At 43.4% G+C, this 14,562-nt stretch overlaps 23 non-coding genes across 23 annotated transcripts; all 23 read left to right on the top strand.

Moving 5' to 3' along the window:
* Positions 1-117: 117 nt before the first annotated feature.
* Positions 118-189, top strand: trnaq-uug (transfer RNA glutamine (anticodon UUG)). Its single transcript has one exon. It is a non-coding gene; the product is annotated as a tRNA-Gln (tRNA).
* A 349-nt stretch (positions 190-538) lies between these two features.
* Positions 539-610, top strand: trnaq-cug (transfer RNA glutamine (anticodon CUG)). Its single transcript has one exon. It is a non-coding gene; the product is annotated as a tRNA-Gln (tRNA).
* Positions 611-1,397: 787 nt separating this feature from the next.
* Positions 1,398-1,469, top strand: trnaq-cug (transfer RNA glutamine (anticodon CUG)). The gene has a single exon. It is a non-coding gene; the product is annotated as a tRNA-Gln (tRNA).
* Positions 1,470-4,171: 2,702 nt separating this feature from the next.
* Positions 4,172-4,243, top strand: trnaq-cug (transfer RNA glutamine (anticodon CUG)). The gene has a single exon. It is a non-coding gene; the product is annotated as a tRNA-Gln (tRNA).
* Positions 4,244-4,442: 199 nt separating this feature from the next.
* On the top strand, positions 4,443-4,514 carry trnaq-uug (transfer RNA glutamine (anticodon UUG)). The gene has a single exon. It is a non-coding gene; the product is annotated as a tRNA-Gln (tRNA).
* Positions 4,515-4,711: 197 nt separating this feature from the next.
* Positions 4,712-4,783, top strand: trnaq-cug (transfer RNA glutamine (anticodon CUG)). Its single transcript has one exon. It is a non-coding gene; the product is annotated as a tRNA-Gln (tRNA).
* Positions 4,784-4,968: 185 nt separating this feature from the next.
* Positions 4,969-5,041, top strand: trnaq-uug (transfer RNA glutamine (anticodon UUG)). The gene has a single exon. It is a non-coding gene; the product is annotated as a tRNA-Gln (tRNA).
* A 350-nt stretch (positions 5,042-5,391) lies between these two features.
* Positions 5,392-5,463, top strand: trnaq-cug (transfer RNA glutamine (anticodon CUG)). The gene has a single exon. It is a non-coding gene; the product is annotated as a tRNA-Gln (tRNA).
* Positions 5,464-6,082: 619 nt separating this feature from the next.
* Positions 6,083-6,154, top strand: trnaq-cug (transfer RNA glutamine (anticodon CUG)). The gene has a single exon. It is a non-coding gene; the product is annotated as a tRNA-Gln (tRNA).
* A 527-nt stretch (positions 6,155-6,681) lies between these two features.
* Positions 6,682-6,753, top strand: trnaq-uug (transfer RNA glutamine (anticodon UUG)). The gene has a single exon. It is a non-coding gene; the product is annotated as a tRNA-Gln (tRNA).
* A 197-nt stretch (positions 6,754-6,950) lies between these two features.
* Positions 6,951-7,022, top strand: trnaq-cug (transfer RNA glutamine (anticodon CUG)). The gene has a single exon. It is a non-coding gene; the product is annotated as a tRNA-Gln (tRNA).
* Positions 7,023-7,433: 411 nt separating this feature from the next.
* On the top strand, positions 7,434-7,505 carry trnaq-cug (transfer RNA glutamine (anticodon CUG)). The gene has a single exon. It is a non-coding gene; the product is annotated as a tRNA-Gln (tRNA).
* Positions 7,506-8,359: 854 nt separating this feature from the next.
* Positions 8,360-8,431, top strand: trnaq-cug (transfer RNA glutamine (anticodon CUG)). Its single transcript has one exon. It is a non-coding gene; the product is annotated as a tRNA-Gln (tRNA).
* A 293-nt stretch (positions 8,432-8,724) lies between these two features.
* On the top strand, positions 8,725-8,796 carry trnaq-cug (transfer RNA glutamine (anticodon CUG)). The gene has a single exon. It is a non-coding gene; the product is annotated as a tRNA-Gln (tRNA).
* Positions 8,797-8,995: 199 nt separating this feature from the next.
* On the top strand, positions 8,996-9,067 carry trnaq-cug (transfer RNA glutamine (anticodon CUG)). Its single transcript has one exon. It is a non-coding gene; the product is annotated as a tRNA-Gln (tRNA).
* Positions 9,068-9,267: 200 nt separating this feature from the next.
* Positions 9,268-9,339, top strand: trnaq-uug (transfer RNA glutamine (anticodon UUG)). Its single transcript has one exon. It is a non-coding gene; the product is annotated as a tRNA-Gln (tRNA).
* A 146-nt stretch (positions 9,340-9,485) lies between these two features.
* Positions 9,486-9,557, top strand: trnaq-cug (transfer RNA glutamine (anticodon CUG)). Its single transcript has one exon. It is a non-coding gene; the product is annotated as a tRNA-Gln (tRNA).
* A 198-nt stretch (positions 9,558-9,755) lies between these two features.
* trnaq-uug (transfer RNA glutamine (anticodon UUG)) lies at positions 9,756-9,827 on the top strand. Its single transcript has one exon. It is a non-coding gene; the product is annotated as a tRNA-Gln (tRNA).
* Positions 9,828-10,289: 462 nt separating this feature from the next.
* trnaq-uug (transfer RNA glutamine (anticodon UUG)) lies at positions 10,290-10,361 on the top strand. Its single transcript has one exon. It is a non-coding gene; the product is annotated as a tRNA-Gln (tRNA).
* A 706-nt stretch (positions 10,362-11,067) lies between these two features.
* Positions 11,068-11,139, top strand: trnaq-cug (transfer RNA glutamine (anticodon CUG)). The gene has a single exon. It is a non-coding gene; the product is annotated as a tRNA-Gln (tRNA).
* A 183-nt stretch (positions 11,140-11,322) lies between these two features.
* Positions 11,323-11,394, top strand: trnaq-uug (transfer RNA glutamine (anticodon UUG)). The gene has a single exon. It is a non-coding gene; the product is annotated as a tRNA-Gln (tRNA).
* A 313-nt stretch (positions 11,395-11,707) lies between these two features.
* Positions 11,708-11,779, top strand: trnaq-cug (transfer RNA glutamine (anticodon CUG)). The gene has a single exon. It is a non-coding gene; the product is annotated as a tRNA-Gln (tRNA).
* Positions 11,780-11,962: 183 nt separating this feature from the next.
* Positions 11,963-12,034, top strand: trnaq-uug (transfer RNA glutamine (anticodon UUG)). Its single transcript has one exon. It is a non-coding gene; the product is annotated as a tRNA-Gln (tRNA).
* The last annotated feature ends 2,528 nt before the right edge of the window (positions 12,035-14,562 follow it).

Here is a 14,562-nt window from a genome sequence, read left to right on the forward strand (position 1 = left end):
TGTATTGGTTAGCACTCTGGACTTGGAATCCAATCAACTCAGTTTAGAAAGTCCCTACTATATCCTTATACTTTTATTATTAAGGACCTGGATATAGGTAGTACTGTACACTGTATAGGTTCCATGGTGTAATGGTTAGCACTCTGGACTTTGAATCCAGTGATCCGAGTTCAAATCTCGGTGGAGCCTTTTTATAATTCACCCATGGTGATTGGTTGCCTGTGCCTAAATCTGTATGGCTGCAGGTACAATATTCATTTATGGACTAAGGGCAACATTTGATTCTCAGTTGTAAGCCAGACTCTCAGTTAAAAAGCAATACAGCTTGCATTTCAGTTTTACATGGCCTTGAACCCACAACACCGCTGTGACACCATCTAGGTCTATCAGTGCATACCACTGAACAAGATTCATCCGCAATTCAATGGCGTGTTTGATTCTTTGCTGTGCAGATTCCACCTTGTTTTCCCACCTTTAAGTATGCTTCAATCCTTAAAGCCACTGTGACACCAGCTATGTCCGAGGTGTGTAGTTGCAGGGTTCCATGGTGTAATGGTTAGCCCTCTGGACTCTGAATCCAGCGATCCGAGTTCAAATCTCGGTGGAACCTTTGTATTATGCCTTTATCCTGATTGGTGCTAATAACCTATCTATACCTAGTTCTGTCGGGCTGCAGGTTTCCATGATGTATTGGTTAGCACTCTGGACTTTGAATCCCGACTGTATATATATCCTTATACCTTCATCCTTGGATAGAGGTAGTATTGTACACTTTATAGATTCCATGGTGTAATGGTTAGCACTTTGGAGTCTGAATCTGGCAATCTGAGTTCAAATCTCGGAGTATTCTTTTTGTTATGCACCTATCCTGATGGGTGCATTGTCTGTGCCTAAATCTGTATGGCTGCAGGTACAATATTCATTTATGTATTAAGGGCAACATTTGATTCTCAGTTGGGGAGAAGCCAACTTGCTTTTTCACTTTTACATGCCCTTGAACCCCCAACACCATTGTGACACCATCTACGTCTACAAAAGTACCCAATGTAATGGTTAGCACTCTGGACTCTGAATCCAGCGATCTGAGTTCAAATCTGGGTGGAACCTTTGCATTATGCCCTTATCCTGATTGGTGCTAATAACCTATAGATACCAAGTTCTGGAGGGCAGCGGGTTTCCATGATCAATCTCGGAGGATCCTTTTTGTTATGCACCTATCCTTATGGGTGCATTGCCTGTGCATAAGTCTGTATGGCTGCAGGTACAATATTCATTTATGTCCTGAGGGGAACATTTCATCCTCAGTTGGGGAGAAGCCAGCTTGCTTTTTCACTTTTACATGCCCTTGAACCCCCAACACCATTGTGACACCATGTATGTCTATAAAGTACCCACATGGTTTCATGGTGTAATGGTTAGCACTCTGGACTCTGAATCCAGCGATCCGAGTTCAAATCTTGGTGGAACCTTTGTATTATGACTTTATTCTGATTGGTGCTAATAACCTATCTATACCAAGTTCTGTTGGGCTGCAGGTTTCCATGATGTATTGATTAGCACTCTGGACTTTGAATCCAGTGATCTGAGTTCAAATCTCTGGAAAAAATCTGTAACCTTTTTATTATGCACCTATCATGATGGGTGCATTGCCTGTGCCTAAATCTGTATGGCTGCAGGTACAATATTCATTTATGGACTAAGGGCAACATTTGATTCTCTTTTCTTTCTTTTTTTTTGTCCCGTCCAGCCATTGGGGCAGATAGTATTGTTGATCTAAATGCCCTTGCATGCTAAACAGATTTGCTCTGTGTCAGGAAAGGTGTTGGCTACAACTTCCCTGTACCATGAAATTTTATTTGCCGTTATTTGATGTTTTTGTTATGCCATTTGGAGCGACCGGACCGGAGCAAGAAGAAGAACAGAAAAGAAGAAGAGAAAGGTGGGGGGGGGGGGGTAGAGGGAGAGACAAAAACAGCAGCAACAAGAAGTCCCAAAACAACAACAGTGACAAACAGAACAGTTAAATGTCAATGATGGCTAAGGGTCACACTGGAAATAATATCAGTGAAATGAAACAGTCCAACTTACCAGTAGCAATAGTAACGATGAAGACATGACCCATGATAGTAAACACAATTGCAACCATACAGTTACAGTAATTAAAATCTCACTGCTTGACATCATTATTACTGTAATAATAGCATACTAATAGCATATAAACATCAGGGATAAGATGGTAGATAGTGTAGAGAAGCACCCATGTGCTGTGAGTGTCCATATGGAGGTGTGTTGTGTATGTGAATGCGAGTGTGTGAATGTGTAATTGTCACTGAGAATGACAAAAGGAGAGAGACTGCCTTCTACCACCCAGCAAACCCCGCCCCGCGCAGCCAGGTCAAGCCCCCACCGCCAGAGATCCTACGGCCCCGTGGGTGGGTGTGGGCAAAGCCAGGGCCGACTCCCCAAGATCCGCCCCTGAAGCAACTCCCCGAAGAGACCAGCAAGAGGCCATGGAAGAGCAATCCCAACCGGCAACAGGGCGCCAGCAGGCCGGAGGAGAGCCGCACCCCCGAGACCAGCGGGAGACCATACCCCACTAGGGCAGAAGGGCATCGAAGGCCACACACCGGTGGGCCCAGGGGCGCCCCCGCCAACCGGAAGGGAGCCCGCCCACGGCCGGAGGCGCCGCCCCCCCGCCCCCCACACACCCCCAGGAATCAGAACCCGGCCCACCCCAGGTAACCCCAGGCCTGACCACCGACATAGGACCGCCCCGGCCAGGACAGAAGAGGCCCGGGCACACTGCCCCATGGAGGACCGGGCGGTAGAGATGGAACGCCCTGCGCCAGACCCCCACAGAGCCCCCCCCCCCGTATATCTATATGGCCATACACACACACACACACATATATATATATATATATATATATATATATATATATATATATATAATTATAATAAAACTAATCATTATTTATCTAAGTATTTAAAACAACAAATACATAAAATAATCTCACGCGCACACCCCATCCACTCAATACGCACACACGCAAGCACACTCTGTGGACGTCCCCGAGTGGGGCGTCCGGGGCATCACAGGGCGGGGCACCCAGGGGTCCCAGGCCCACAACCAGGCCCAGAGCCCAGGGAGGTACGGACTGCCAAGACATAGCACCCCCAGACTCCTCTCGACCACGGCATCGGGGCTACGGCAGTGTGGCAGACAAAGGAGCAGGCGAGGGGAGGAGACCCGCACATGAGCAAGCGGAGGGGGCCAGCAGGCGAGTGGTGAGGCGCTCACCGCGCCGGCCGACACCCGCCGGGCAGCTCACCCCCGTGAGGGAGAGCCATAGCTCCAAGTCATGGGGAGGCCAAGCACCAGAGCCGAGGAGTTAAGACCAGCGCAAGGCCACCGACGGACCCCACCATCCACCGGGAAGGCCGTCCCCCCCCCCACCCCCAGAACCAGCAGCGCTCCACCCACGTACCGGAGAACCATCCCCGACGAGCCCTAAGGCAAGACTGGAGATGGGCAAAGACAGGGACAGCGATGCAGCAGAGCATAGGACCAGTGGCAGCAGACACCCAAATGCCCGGAAGAGCACCGCCCCCCCAGCAGGCCCCACTCCGAGGAGCATGCCCCCCATCCCCACACGCCACCCAGGCCCCTGTCCCCATGAGCAGGATCAGGCCCCCTCCCAACACACAGCCCGGTCCCCGCATGATTCTTTGATTCTTTGCTGTGAAGATTCCACCTTGTTTTCCCACCTAAGCTTCAATCCTTAAAGCCACTGTGACACCAGCTATGTCCAAGATACGCAGCTGCAGGGTTCCATGGTGTAATGGTTAGCACTCTAGACTCTGAAGCCAGCGATCCGAGTTCTAATCTCGGTGAAACCTTTGTATTATTATGTATATTTGCCTTTAACCTGATTGGTGCTAATAACCTATCGATACCTAGTTCTGTTGGGCTGCAGGTTTATTATGCACCTATCCTGGGTGCATTGCCTGAGCATAAATCTTTATGGCTGCAGGTACAATATTCATTTATGTCCTAAGGGCAACATTTGATTCTCAGTTGGGGAGAAGCCAGCTTGCTTTTTCACTTTTACATGCCCTTGAACCCCCAACACCATTGTGACACCATCTACGTGTACGAAGGTATCCAGATGGTTCCATGGTGTAATGGTTAGCACTCTGGACTCTGAATCCTGCGATCCGAGTTCAAATCTCGGTGGAACCTTTGTATTATGCCTTTATCCTGATTGGTGCTAATAACCTATCGATACCAATTTCTGGAGGGCTGCAGGTTTCCATGATGTATTGGTTAGCACTCTGGACTTTGAATCCAATCATCTCAGTTTAGAACATCTTCACTATATCTATATCCTTATACCTTCAACCTTGAGGACCTGGATATAGGTAGTATTGTAGCCTGTATAGGTTCCATTGTGTAATGGTTAGCACTCTGGACTTTGAATCCAGTGATCTGAGTTCAAATCTCGGTGGAACCTTTTTGTTATGCACCTATCTTGATGGGTGCATTGCCTGTGCCTAAATCTGTATGGCTGCAGGTACAATATTCATTTATAGACTAAGGGCAACATTTGATTCTCAGTTGGGGAGAAGCTAACTTGCTTTTTCACTTTTACATGCCCTTGAACCCCCAACACCATTGTGACACCATCTACATCTACACAAGCGCCCACATGGTTCCATGGTTTAATGGTTAGCACTCTGGACTCTGAATCCAGCGATCTGAGTTCAAATCTCGGTGGAACCTTTGTATTATGCCTTTATCCTGATTGGTGCTAATAACCTATCGATACCAAGTTCTGTTGGGCTGCAGGTTTCCATGATGTATTGGTTAGCACTTTGAATCCAATCATCTCAGTTTCGAACGTCCCTACTATATCTATATACCTTCAACCTTAAGGACCTGGATATAGGTAGCTTTGTATACTGTTTAGCTTCCATGGTGTAATGGTTAGCACTCTGGACTTTGAATCCAGTGATCTGAGTTCAAATCTCGGTGGAGCCTTTTTATTATGCACCTATCCTGATGGGTGCATTGTCTGTGCCTAAATCTGTATGGCTGCAGGTACAATATTCATTTATGACCGAATGGCAACATTTGATTCTCATTTGTAAGCCAGATTCTCAGTTAAAAAGCAAGCCAGATTGCTTTTCACTTTTACATGGCCTTGAACTCACAACACCACTGTGACACCATCTATGTCCTTCAGCAGGCACTGAACAAGATTTATCCGCAATTTAATGGAGTGTTTGATTCTTTGATGTGCAGATTCCATCTTGTTTTCCCCCTTTTCGGTATTCTTTAATCCTTAAAGCCACTGTGACACCAGCTAAGTCCGAGATATGAAGCTGCGGGGTTCCATGGTGTAATGGTTAGCACTCTGGACTCTGAATCCAGCGATCCGAGTTCAAATCTCGGTGGAACCTTTGTATTATGCCTTTATCCTGATCGGTGCAAATAACCTATCAATACCTAGTTCTGTAGGGCTGCTGCTAAGATATTAATTTGTGACATTTTTTTTTTTTATTTTATTGCAACATTTTTTTCCCATTTGCTGCTTTTGAGCAGGGTCTGAATGTTTGCAGGGACTGGACAAGATTTATTTATTGGAGTGTTTGATTCTTTGCTGTGCAGATTCCACCTTATTTTCCCACCCTTATGTAGTCTTGAATCCTTAAAGCCACTGTGACACCAGCTTGTTCAAGTTGAGCCGCTGCAGGGTTCCATGGTGTAATGGTTAGCACTCTGGACTCTGAATCCAGCGATCTTAGTTCAAAGCTCGGTGGAACCGCTGTATTATGCCATTTTCCTTATTGGTGCTAATAACCTATCAATCTCGGAGGATCCTTATTGTTATGCACCTATCCTGATGGGTGCATTGCCTGTGCATAAATCTGTATGGCTGCAGGTACAATATTCATTTATGTCCTGAGGGGAACATTTGATTCTCAGTTGGGGAGAAGCTAGCTTGCTTTTTCACTTTTACATGCCCTTGAACCCCCAACACAATTGTGACACCATCTACGTCTACATAAGTGCCCACATGGTTCCATGGTGTAATGGTTAGCACTCTGGACTCTGAATCCAGCGATCCGAGTTCAAATCTCGGTGGAACCTTTGTATTATGACTTTATCCTTATCAGTGCAAATAACCTATCAATACCTAGTTCTGTTAAGATTCATTTGTGAACTCTGTGAAAAATTGATTCCGGCTTACTACCTTTCAGCAGGCACTGAACAAGATATATCTGCAATTTAATGGAGTGTTTGATTCTTTGCTGTGTAGATTCGTCCTTGTTTTCCCACCCTTAGGTATTCTTGAATCCCTAAAGACGCTGTGACACCAGCTACATCCTAGATGGGAGTATGCAGGGTTCCATGGTGTAATGGTTAGCACTTTGGACTCTCACTCAGGCGACACAAGTTCAAATCTCGGTGTAACCATTTTGTTATGCCTTTATCCTGATTGGTGCTAATAACCTAACTTTAGTTTCTGTAGGGCTGCGGGTTTCCATGATGTATTGGTTAGCACTCTGGACTTTGAATCCAATCAACTCAGTTTAGAACGTCCCTGCTATATCTACATATATCCTTATACATTTATACTTGAGGACCTGGCTATAGGTAGTACTCTACACTCTATAGGTTCCATGGTGTAATGGTTAGCACTCTGGACTTTGAATCCAGTGATCCGAGTTCAAATCTCGGTGGAACCTTTTTATGATGCACCTATCATGATGGGTGCATTGCCTGTGCCTAAATCTGTATGGCTGCAGGTACAATATTCATTTATGTACTAAGGGCAACATTTGATTCTCAGTTGGGGAGAAGCCAGCTTGCTTTTTCACTTTTACATGCCCTTGAACCCCCAGCGCCATTGTGACACCATCTACGCCTACAACTGTACCCACATGCTTCCATGGTGTAATGGTTAGCACTCTGGACTCTGAATCCAGCGATCCGAGTTCAAATCTCGGTGGAACCTTTGTTTTATGCCTTTATTCTGATTGGTGCTAATAACCTATCTATACCTAGTTCTGTAGGGCTGCGGCGTTCCATGGTGTATTGGTTAGCACTCTGGACTCTGAATCCAGCGATTTGAGTTCAAATCTCGGTGGAACTTGATTGGTGCAGATAAACTATGTATACCTAGTTGTCTAGGGCTGCTCCTAAAATATTCTTTTGTGACATTTTTTAATTTATTTTATTGCAACATTTTATTCCCATTTGCTGCTTTTGAGCAGGGTCTGAATGTTTGCAGGGACTGGACAAGATTTATTTATTGGAGTGTTTGATTCTTTGCTGTGAGAATTCCACCTTGTTTTCCCACCCTTATGTAGTCTTGAATCCTGAAAGCCAATGTGACACCAGCTATGTCCAAGTTGAGTAGCTGCAGGGCTCCATGGTGTAATGGTTAGCACTCTGGACTCTGAATCCAGCGATCCGAGTTCAAATCTCGGTGGAACCTTTGTTTTATGCCTTTATCCTGATTGGTGCTAATAACCTATCTATACCTAGTTCTGGGGGGCTGCAGGTTTCCAAGATGTATTGGTTAGCACTCTGGACTTTGAATCCAATCATCTCAGTTTAGAACGTCCCTACTATATCTATATCCTTATACCTTTATTATTAATGACCTGGATATAGGTTGTTTTCCCACCGTTTTGTATGCAATCCTTAAAGCCACTGTGACACCAGCTACATACGAGACATGCAGCTGTGGCGTTCCATGGTGTAATGGTTAGCACTCTGGACTCTGAATCCAGCAATCTGAGTTCAAATCTCGGTGGAACCTTTGTATTATGCCTTTATCCTTATCAGTGCAAACAACCTATCAATACCTAGTTCTGTCAAGATTCATTTGCGAACTCAGTGAAAATTTGATTCTGGCTTGCTACCTTTCAGCAGGCCCTGAGCAAGATATATCTGAAATTTAATGGAGTGTTTGATTCTTTGCTGTGTAGATTTGTCCTTGTTTTCCCACCCTGAGGTATTCTTGAATCCCTAAAGACGCTGTGACACCAGCTACGTCCTAAATGGGAACGCGCAGGGTTCCATGGTGTAATGGTTAGCGCTCTGGACTCTGACTCCAGCGACACAAGTTCAAATCTTGGTGTACCCTTTTTATTATGCCTTTATCCTGATTGGTGCTAATAACCTATCTATCTATAAGTTCTGCAGGGCTGCGGGTGTCCATGATGTATTGGTTAGCACTCTGGACTTTGAATGCAATCATCTCAGTTTAGAACGTCCCTACTATATCTATATCCTTATACATTTATACTTAATGACCTGGCTATAGGTAGTACTCTACACTGTATAGGTTCCATAGTGTAATGGTTAGCACTCTGGACTCTGAATCCAGCAATCCGAGTTCAAATCTCGGTGGAACCTTTTTATTATGACTTTATTCTGATTGGTGCGAATAACCTATCGACACCTCGTTCTCTAGGGCTGCTGCTAAAATATTCATTTGTGACATTTTTTTATTTATTTTATTGCAACATTTTATTCCCATTTGCTGCTTTTGGGCAGGGTCTGAATGTTTGCAGGGACTGGACAAGATTTATTTATTGGAGTGTTTGATTCTTTGCTGTGCAGATTCCACCTTGTTTTCCCACACTTATATAGTCTTGAATCCTTAAAGCCACTGTGACACCAGCTATGTCCAAGTTGAGTAGCTGCAGGGTTCAATGGTGTAATGGTTAGCACTCTGGACTCTGAATCCAGCAATCCGAGTTCAAATCTCGGTGGAACCTTTGTATTATGCCTTTATCCTGATTGGTGCTAATATCCTATCGATACCAAGTTCTGTAGCGCTGCAGGTTTCCATGATGTATTGGTTAGCACTCTGGACTTTGAATCCAATAATCTCAGTTTAGAACGTCCCTACTATAGCTATATCCTTCAACCTTCAACCTTAAGGACCTGGATATAGGTAGCATAGTGTACTGTATAGGTTCCATGGTGTAATGGTTAGCACTCTGGACTCTGAATCCAGTGATCCGAGTTCAAATCTCGGTGGAACCTTTGTATTATGCCTTTATCCTGATTGGTGCTAATAACCTATCTATAGCAAGTTCTGCAGGGCTGTGGCTTTCCATGATGTATTGGTTAGCACTCTGGACTTTGAATCCAATCATCTCAGTTTGGAACATCCCTACTCTATCTATATCCTAAAACCTTTATTATTAATATATTTATATATAGGTAGTATTTTGTACTGTATAGGTTCCATGGTGTAATGGTTACCACTCTGGACTTTGAATCCAGTAAGCCGAGTTCAAATCTCGGTGGAACCTTTTTATTATGCACCTATCCTGATGGATGCATTGCCTGTGCATAAATCTGTATGGCTGCAGGTACAATATTCATTTGTGTCCTGAGGGGAACATTTGAACCCCAAACACAATTGTGACACCATCTACGTCTCCTAAAGTGACCACATGGTTCCATGGTGTAATGGTTAGCACTCTGGACTCTGAATCCAGCGATCCGAGTTCAAATCTCGGTGGAACCTTTGTATTATGCCTTTATCCTGATTGGTGCTAATAACCTATCTATACCAAGTTCTGGAGGGCTGCAGGTTTCCATGATGTATTGGTTAGCACTCTGGACTTTGAATCCAATCATCTCAGTTACAACGTCTTTACTATAGCTATATCCTTATACCTTCAACCTTGAGGACCTGGATATAGGTAGTGTTGTTGACTGTATAGGTTCCATGGTGTAATGGTTAGCACTCTGGACTTTGAATCCAGTGATCGGAGTTCAAATCTCGGTGGAGCCTTTTTATTATGCACCTATCCTGATGGGTGCATTGCCTGTGCCTAAATCTGTATGGCTGCAGGTACAATATTCATTTATGTACTAAGGGAAACATTTGATTCTCAGTTGGGGAGAAGCCAGCTTGCTTTTTCACTTTTACATGCCCTTGAACCCCCAACACCATTGTGACACCATCTACGTCTACAAACGTACCCACATGGTTCTATGGTGTAATGGTTAGCACTCTGGATCCAGCGATCCGAGTTCAAATCTCGGTGGAACCTTCGTATTATGCCTTTATCCTGATTGGTGCTAATAACATATCGATACCAAGTTCTGTTGGGCTGCAGGTTTCCATGATGTTTTGGTTAGCACGCTGGACTTTGAATCCAATCATCTCAGTTTCGAACATCCCTACTTTCGCTATATCCTTATACCTTCAACATTGAGGACCTGGATATAGGTAGCTTTTCTGTACTGTATAGGTTCCATGGTGTAATGGTTAGCACTCTGGACTTTGAATCCAGTAATCCGAGTTCAAATCTCGGTGGAACCTTTTTATTATGCACCTATCGTTATGGGTGCATTGCCTGTGCCTAAATCTGTATGGCTGCAGGTACAATATTCATTTATGTACTAAGGGGAACATTTGATTCTCAGTTGTAAGCCAGATTCTCAGTTAAAAAGCAAGCCAGATTGCGTTTCACTTTTACATGGCCTTGAACCCACAACACCACTGTGACACCATCTACATCTTTCAGCAGGCACTGAACAAGATTTATCCGCAATTTAATGGAGTGTTTGATTCTTTGCTGTGCAGATTCCACCTTGTTTTCCCACTTTTCGGTATTCTTTAATCCTTCAAGCCACTGTGACACCAGCTAAGTCCGAGATATGTGGCTACTGGGTTCCATGGTGTAATGGTTAGCACTCTGGACTCTGAATCCAGCGATCCGAGTTCAAATCTCAAAGGAACCTTTGTATTATGCCTTTATCCTGATTGGTCCAAATAAACTATGTATACCTAGTTCTGTAGGGCTGCTGCAAAAATATTTGTGACATTTTCTGATTTATTTTAACATTTTTTTCCCATTTGCTGCTTTTGAGCAGGGTCTGAATGTTTGCAGGGACTGGACAAGATTTATTTATTGGAGTGTTTGATTCTTTGCTGTGCAGATTCCACCTTGTTTTCCCACTTTTCTGTATTCTTGAATCCTTAAAACCACTGTGACACCAGCTATGTCCAAGATACGCTGCTGCAGGGTTCCATGGTGTAATGGTTAGCACTCTGGACTCTGAATCCAGCGATCCGAGTTCAAATCTCGGTGGAACCTTTGTATTATGCCTTTATCCTGATTGGTGCTAATAACCTATCTATACCTAGTTCTGGAGGGCTGTATGTTTCCATGATGAATCTTTGAATCCAATCATCTCAGTTTAGAACGTCCCGACTGTATCTCTAGCCTTGTACCTTTATCATTAAGGACCTGGATATAGGTAGTATTGTATACTGCATGGGTTCCATGGTGTAATGGTTAGCACTCTGGACTTTGAATCCAGTGATCCGAGTTCAAATCTCGGTGGAACCTTTTTTGTTATGCACCTATCATGATGGGTGCATTGCCTGTGCATAAATCTGTATGGCTGCAGGTACAATATTCATTTATGTACTAAGGGCAACATTTGATTCTCAGTTGTAAGCCAGATTGCTTTTCACTTTTACATGGTCTTGAACTGTGACACCATCTACGTCTTTCAGCAGGGACCGAAAATATTTTCCGCAATTTAATGGAGTGTTTGATTCTTTGCTGTGCAGATTCCACCTTGTTTTCCCACCTTTCGGTATGCTTCAATCCTTAAAACCACTGTGACACCAGCTATGTCCCAGATAAGTAGCTGTAGGGTTCCATGGTGTAATGGTTAGCACTCTGGACTCTGAATCCAGCAATCTGAGTTCAAATCTCGGTGGAACCTTTGTATTATGCCTTTATCCTGATTGGTCCTAATAACCTATTCATACCTAGTTCTGTAGGGCTGTATGTTTCCATGATGAATCTTTGAATCCAATCATCTCCTTTTAGAACGTCCCTACTATATCTATATCCTTATACCTTTATCCTTGAGGACCTGGATATAGGTAGCCTTATATACTGCATAGGTTCCATGGTGTAATGGTTAGCACTCTGGACTTTGAATCCAGTGATCCGAGTTCAAATCTCGGTGGAACCTTTTTATTATGCACCTATCCTGATGGGTGCATTGTCTGTGCATAAATCTGTATGGCTGCAGGTACAATATTCATTTATGTACTAAGGGCAACATTTGATTCTCAGTTGGGGAGAAGCCAGCTTTATTTTTTTACTTTTACATGCACTGGAACCCCCAACACCATTGTGACACCATCTACGTCTACAAAAAGCACCCACAGGGATCCATGGTGTAATGGTTAGCACTCTGGACTTTGAATTGAAGGTCCTTAGCTCGAAACTCAGTGGAACCTCATACCTTTATCCTCATTGGTGCTGGGAATTGTTGTGCTCCAAGATTCATTTCTGACTGAAGTGGAACATTTGATTCCATATTTGTGCTTTTGAGTGACTTTGAACCCTCAACACCATTATGATGCCACCTCCGTCCAAGACAGGATCTGCAGGTTTGCATGATTTAATGGTTAGCACTCTGTACTTTGATTTCAGTCATCTAAGTTTAAAACCTCCCTATTATATGTATGTCCTTATACCTTTATCCTTAAGGACCCGACTATCGAAAGTACTGTCGGGGGAAACTTGGACCTGGCTATAGGTAGTATTGTACAGGGCGAAGGCATATAGGATCAATATTTGATACAAATATTGAACATGTGATTCTTTGGTGATGTTCTGGAGATTCCAGGCTGCTTTCTCACTTTTTGGTGGCATTGAACACTATCAGCACCCTTGATGACACCACCTATGTTGAACACAGGGGCCGGCAGCGTGTGTAATGGTTTGCATTCCTAACTCTGTATTTAGCACACAGTCTCGGTCGAACCTGCATGTTATCCCCTGATCCTGCTCGAATTTGTCATATTATGATATTCATTTATGTCCTAGGGGGAACATTTGATTCTCAGTTGGGGAGAAGCCAGCTTTCTTTTTCACTGTTACATGCTCTTGAGCACTAAACACCACGTATGTACACAACAAGTACCTGCAAGGTTCCATGGTATAGTGGTTAGCACTCAGCACTTTGAATCCAGTGATCTGAGTTCAACTCTTGGTGGAACCTTCCTCTTATACATTCATATTTATAGGTGCTAAGGGACTCCAAATTGTCCATAGGTATGAATGTGAGTGTGAATGGTTGTTTGTCTGGCTGGCGACCAGTCCAGGGTGCACCCCACCCCTCGGCCTCCAGCATAAGGACAAGTGGCATAGAAGATGGATGAATTTGTGCATAAGTGCTGAACTAATTTCAGTCAAACCAGTTGAGAAGCACTTATGTATTCTATATGTGTCAACTACTATTAGCTCTTGCTGGCACTTACATCAACTGTATAGAACAGGGGTCGGGAACCTTTTTGGCTAAGAGAGCCATGAAGGCCAGATATTTTAAAATGTGTATCTGTGAGAGCCATATACATTTTTTAAACATTGAATGCAATAAAATGTGTGCATTTTTATGTAAGACCAACAGTTTTAGATATAATGGGCTCTAATTACGTAGACCAGGCACACTACCCCACGCCAAGGGGGTGTGGCCAGCACACTTTCATGAGCAGCGCAGTGTCTAATAATAAATCAAATACTTGCTGCCATTAATGCAACTTCTGCTGCTGCATGGTTTTGCACCGTACTCAGTATATTTCATTCTTTTGGCCATCTTCACCAGAAGGCTTGGTTCTGCAGCTTTAGCTATTTGACTAAAGGAGGAAAGTTTACATTTACATGTTTTTTTGACATCTCAATCACCGAGGTAGACTACCGCATTACCCAGTAATAATCGAGTTTTGGTGTTTGACGTGGAAAATATCATCAGGAAAGATGGATATGGTTGGCCATATTGCAGTAGAAAATAGATGGACGAATTAAAATGCATAAGAAAGTTTTGATTTTTAATATTATTTTTAACAGTGATTTATGTGATGTTTACTTTAAAATGTTAGCAAAAATACATTTTTATTGTGGTAAGAAATGCTTGAGAGCCAGATAGTGTCATCAAAAGAGCCCTACCTGGCTCCCGAGCCATAGGTTCCCTACCTCTGGTATAGAAAATAGTTGGATAAATTATTATTTCAAATGCAAGTACCCACACTGGCCACAAGATGGCAGTGTTGTTACAGAGTCAAAGAAATCATGTTTATGAATGGCTCACACTGTCTAATGGAACAAAATGAAAAGAAAAGATCAAATATGTTGCAGATTTGCATATTCTGGATGCGGTATTGCGTTTAATTCGTAACTTTTTTGGGGAAAAACGACCAACCTTTATAAGTTTGTACATTTTGACACTATGTGTCATTTAGAGGATAAATAATTTTGAGTGCAACTGGAGGTATAACATCATTTTCTTTCATTTTATACATATAACTATAACTTACCCATACCTTTTTTTTTTTTTGCTGATTTGCTCATTCATGGTTCTAGATCGCCATCGTGAGGCATCCACTTCCAACATAAGTTGACCAAATATGGTTCCTTGCTCTGTGAAGGAGCAGAACCTGCCATTCAATGTAAACGTTGGACATAAAGCAGTCTCAAATCATCTACTTATGCCGC

The sequence above is a fragment of the Doryrhamphus excisus genome, chromosome 20 (genome assembly GCF_030265055.1).
Source record: "Doryrhamphus excisus isolate RoL2022-K1 chromosome 20, RoL_Dexc_1.0, whole genome shotgun sequence".
NCBI classification, from domain to species: domain Eukaryota; kingdom Metazoa; phylum Chordata; class Actinopteri; order Syngnathiformes; family Syngnathidae; genus Doryrhamphus; species Doryrhamphus excisus.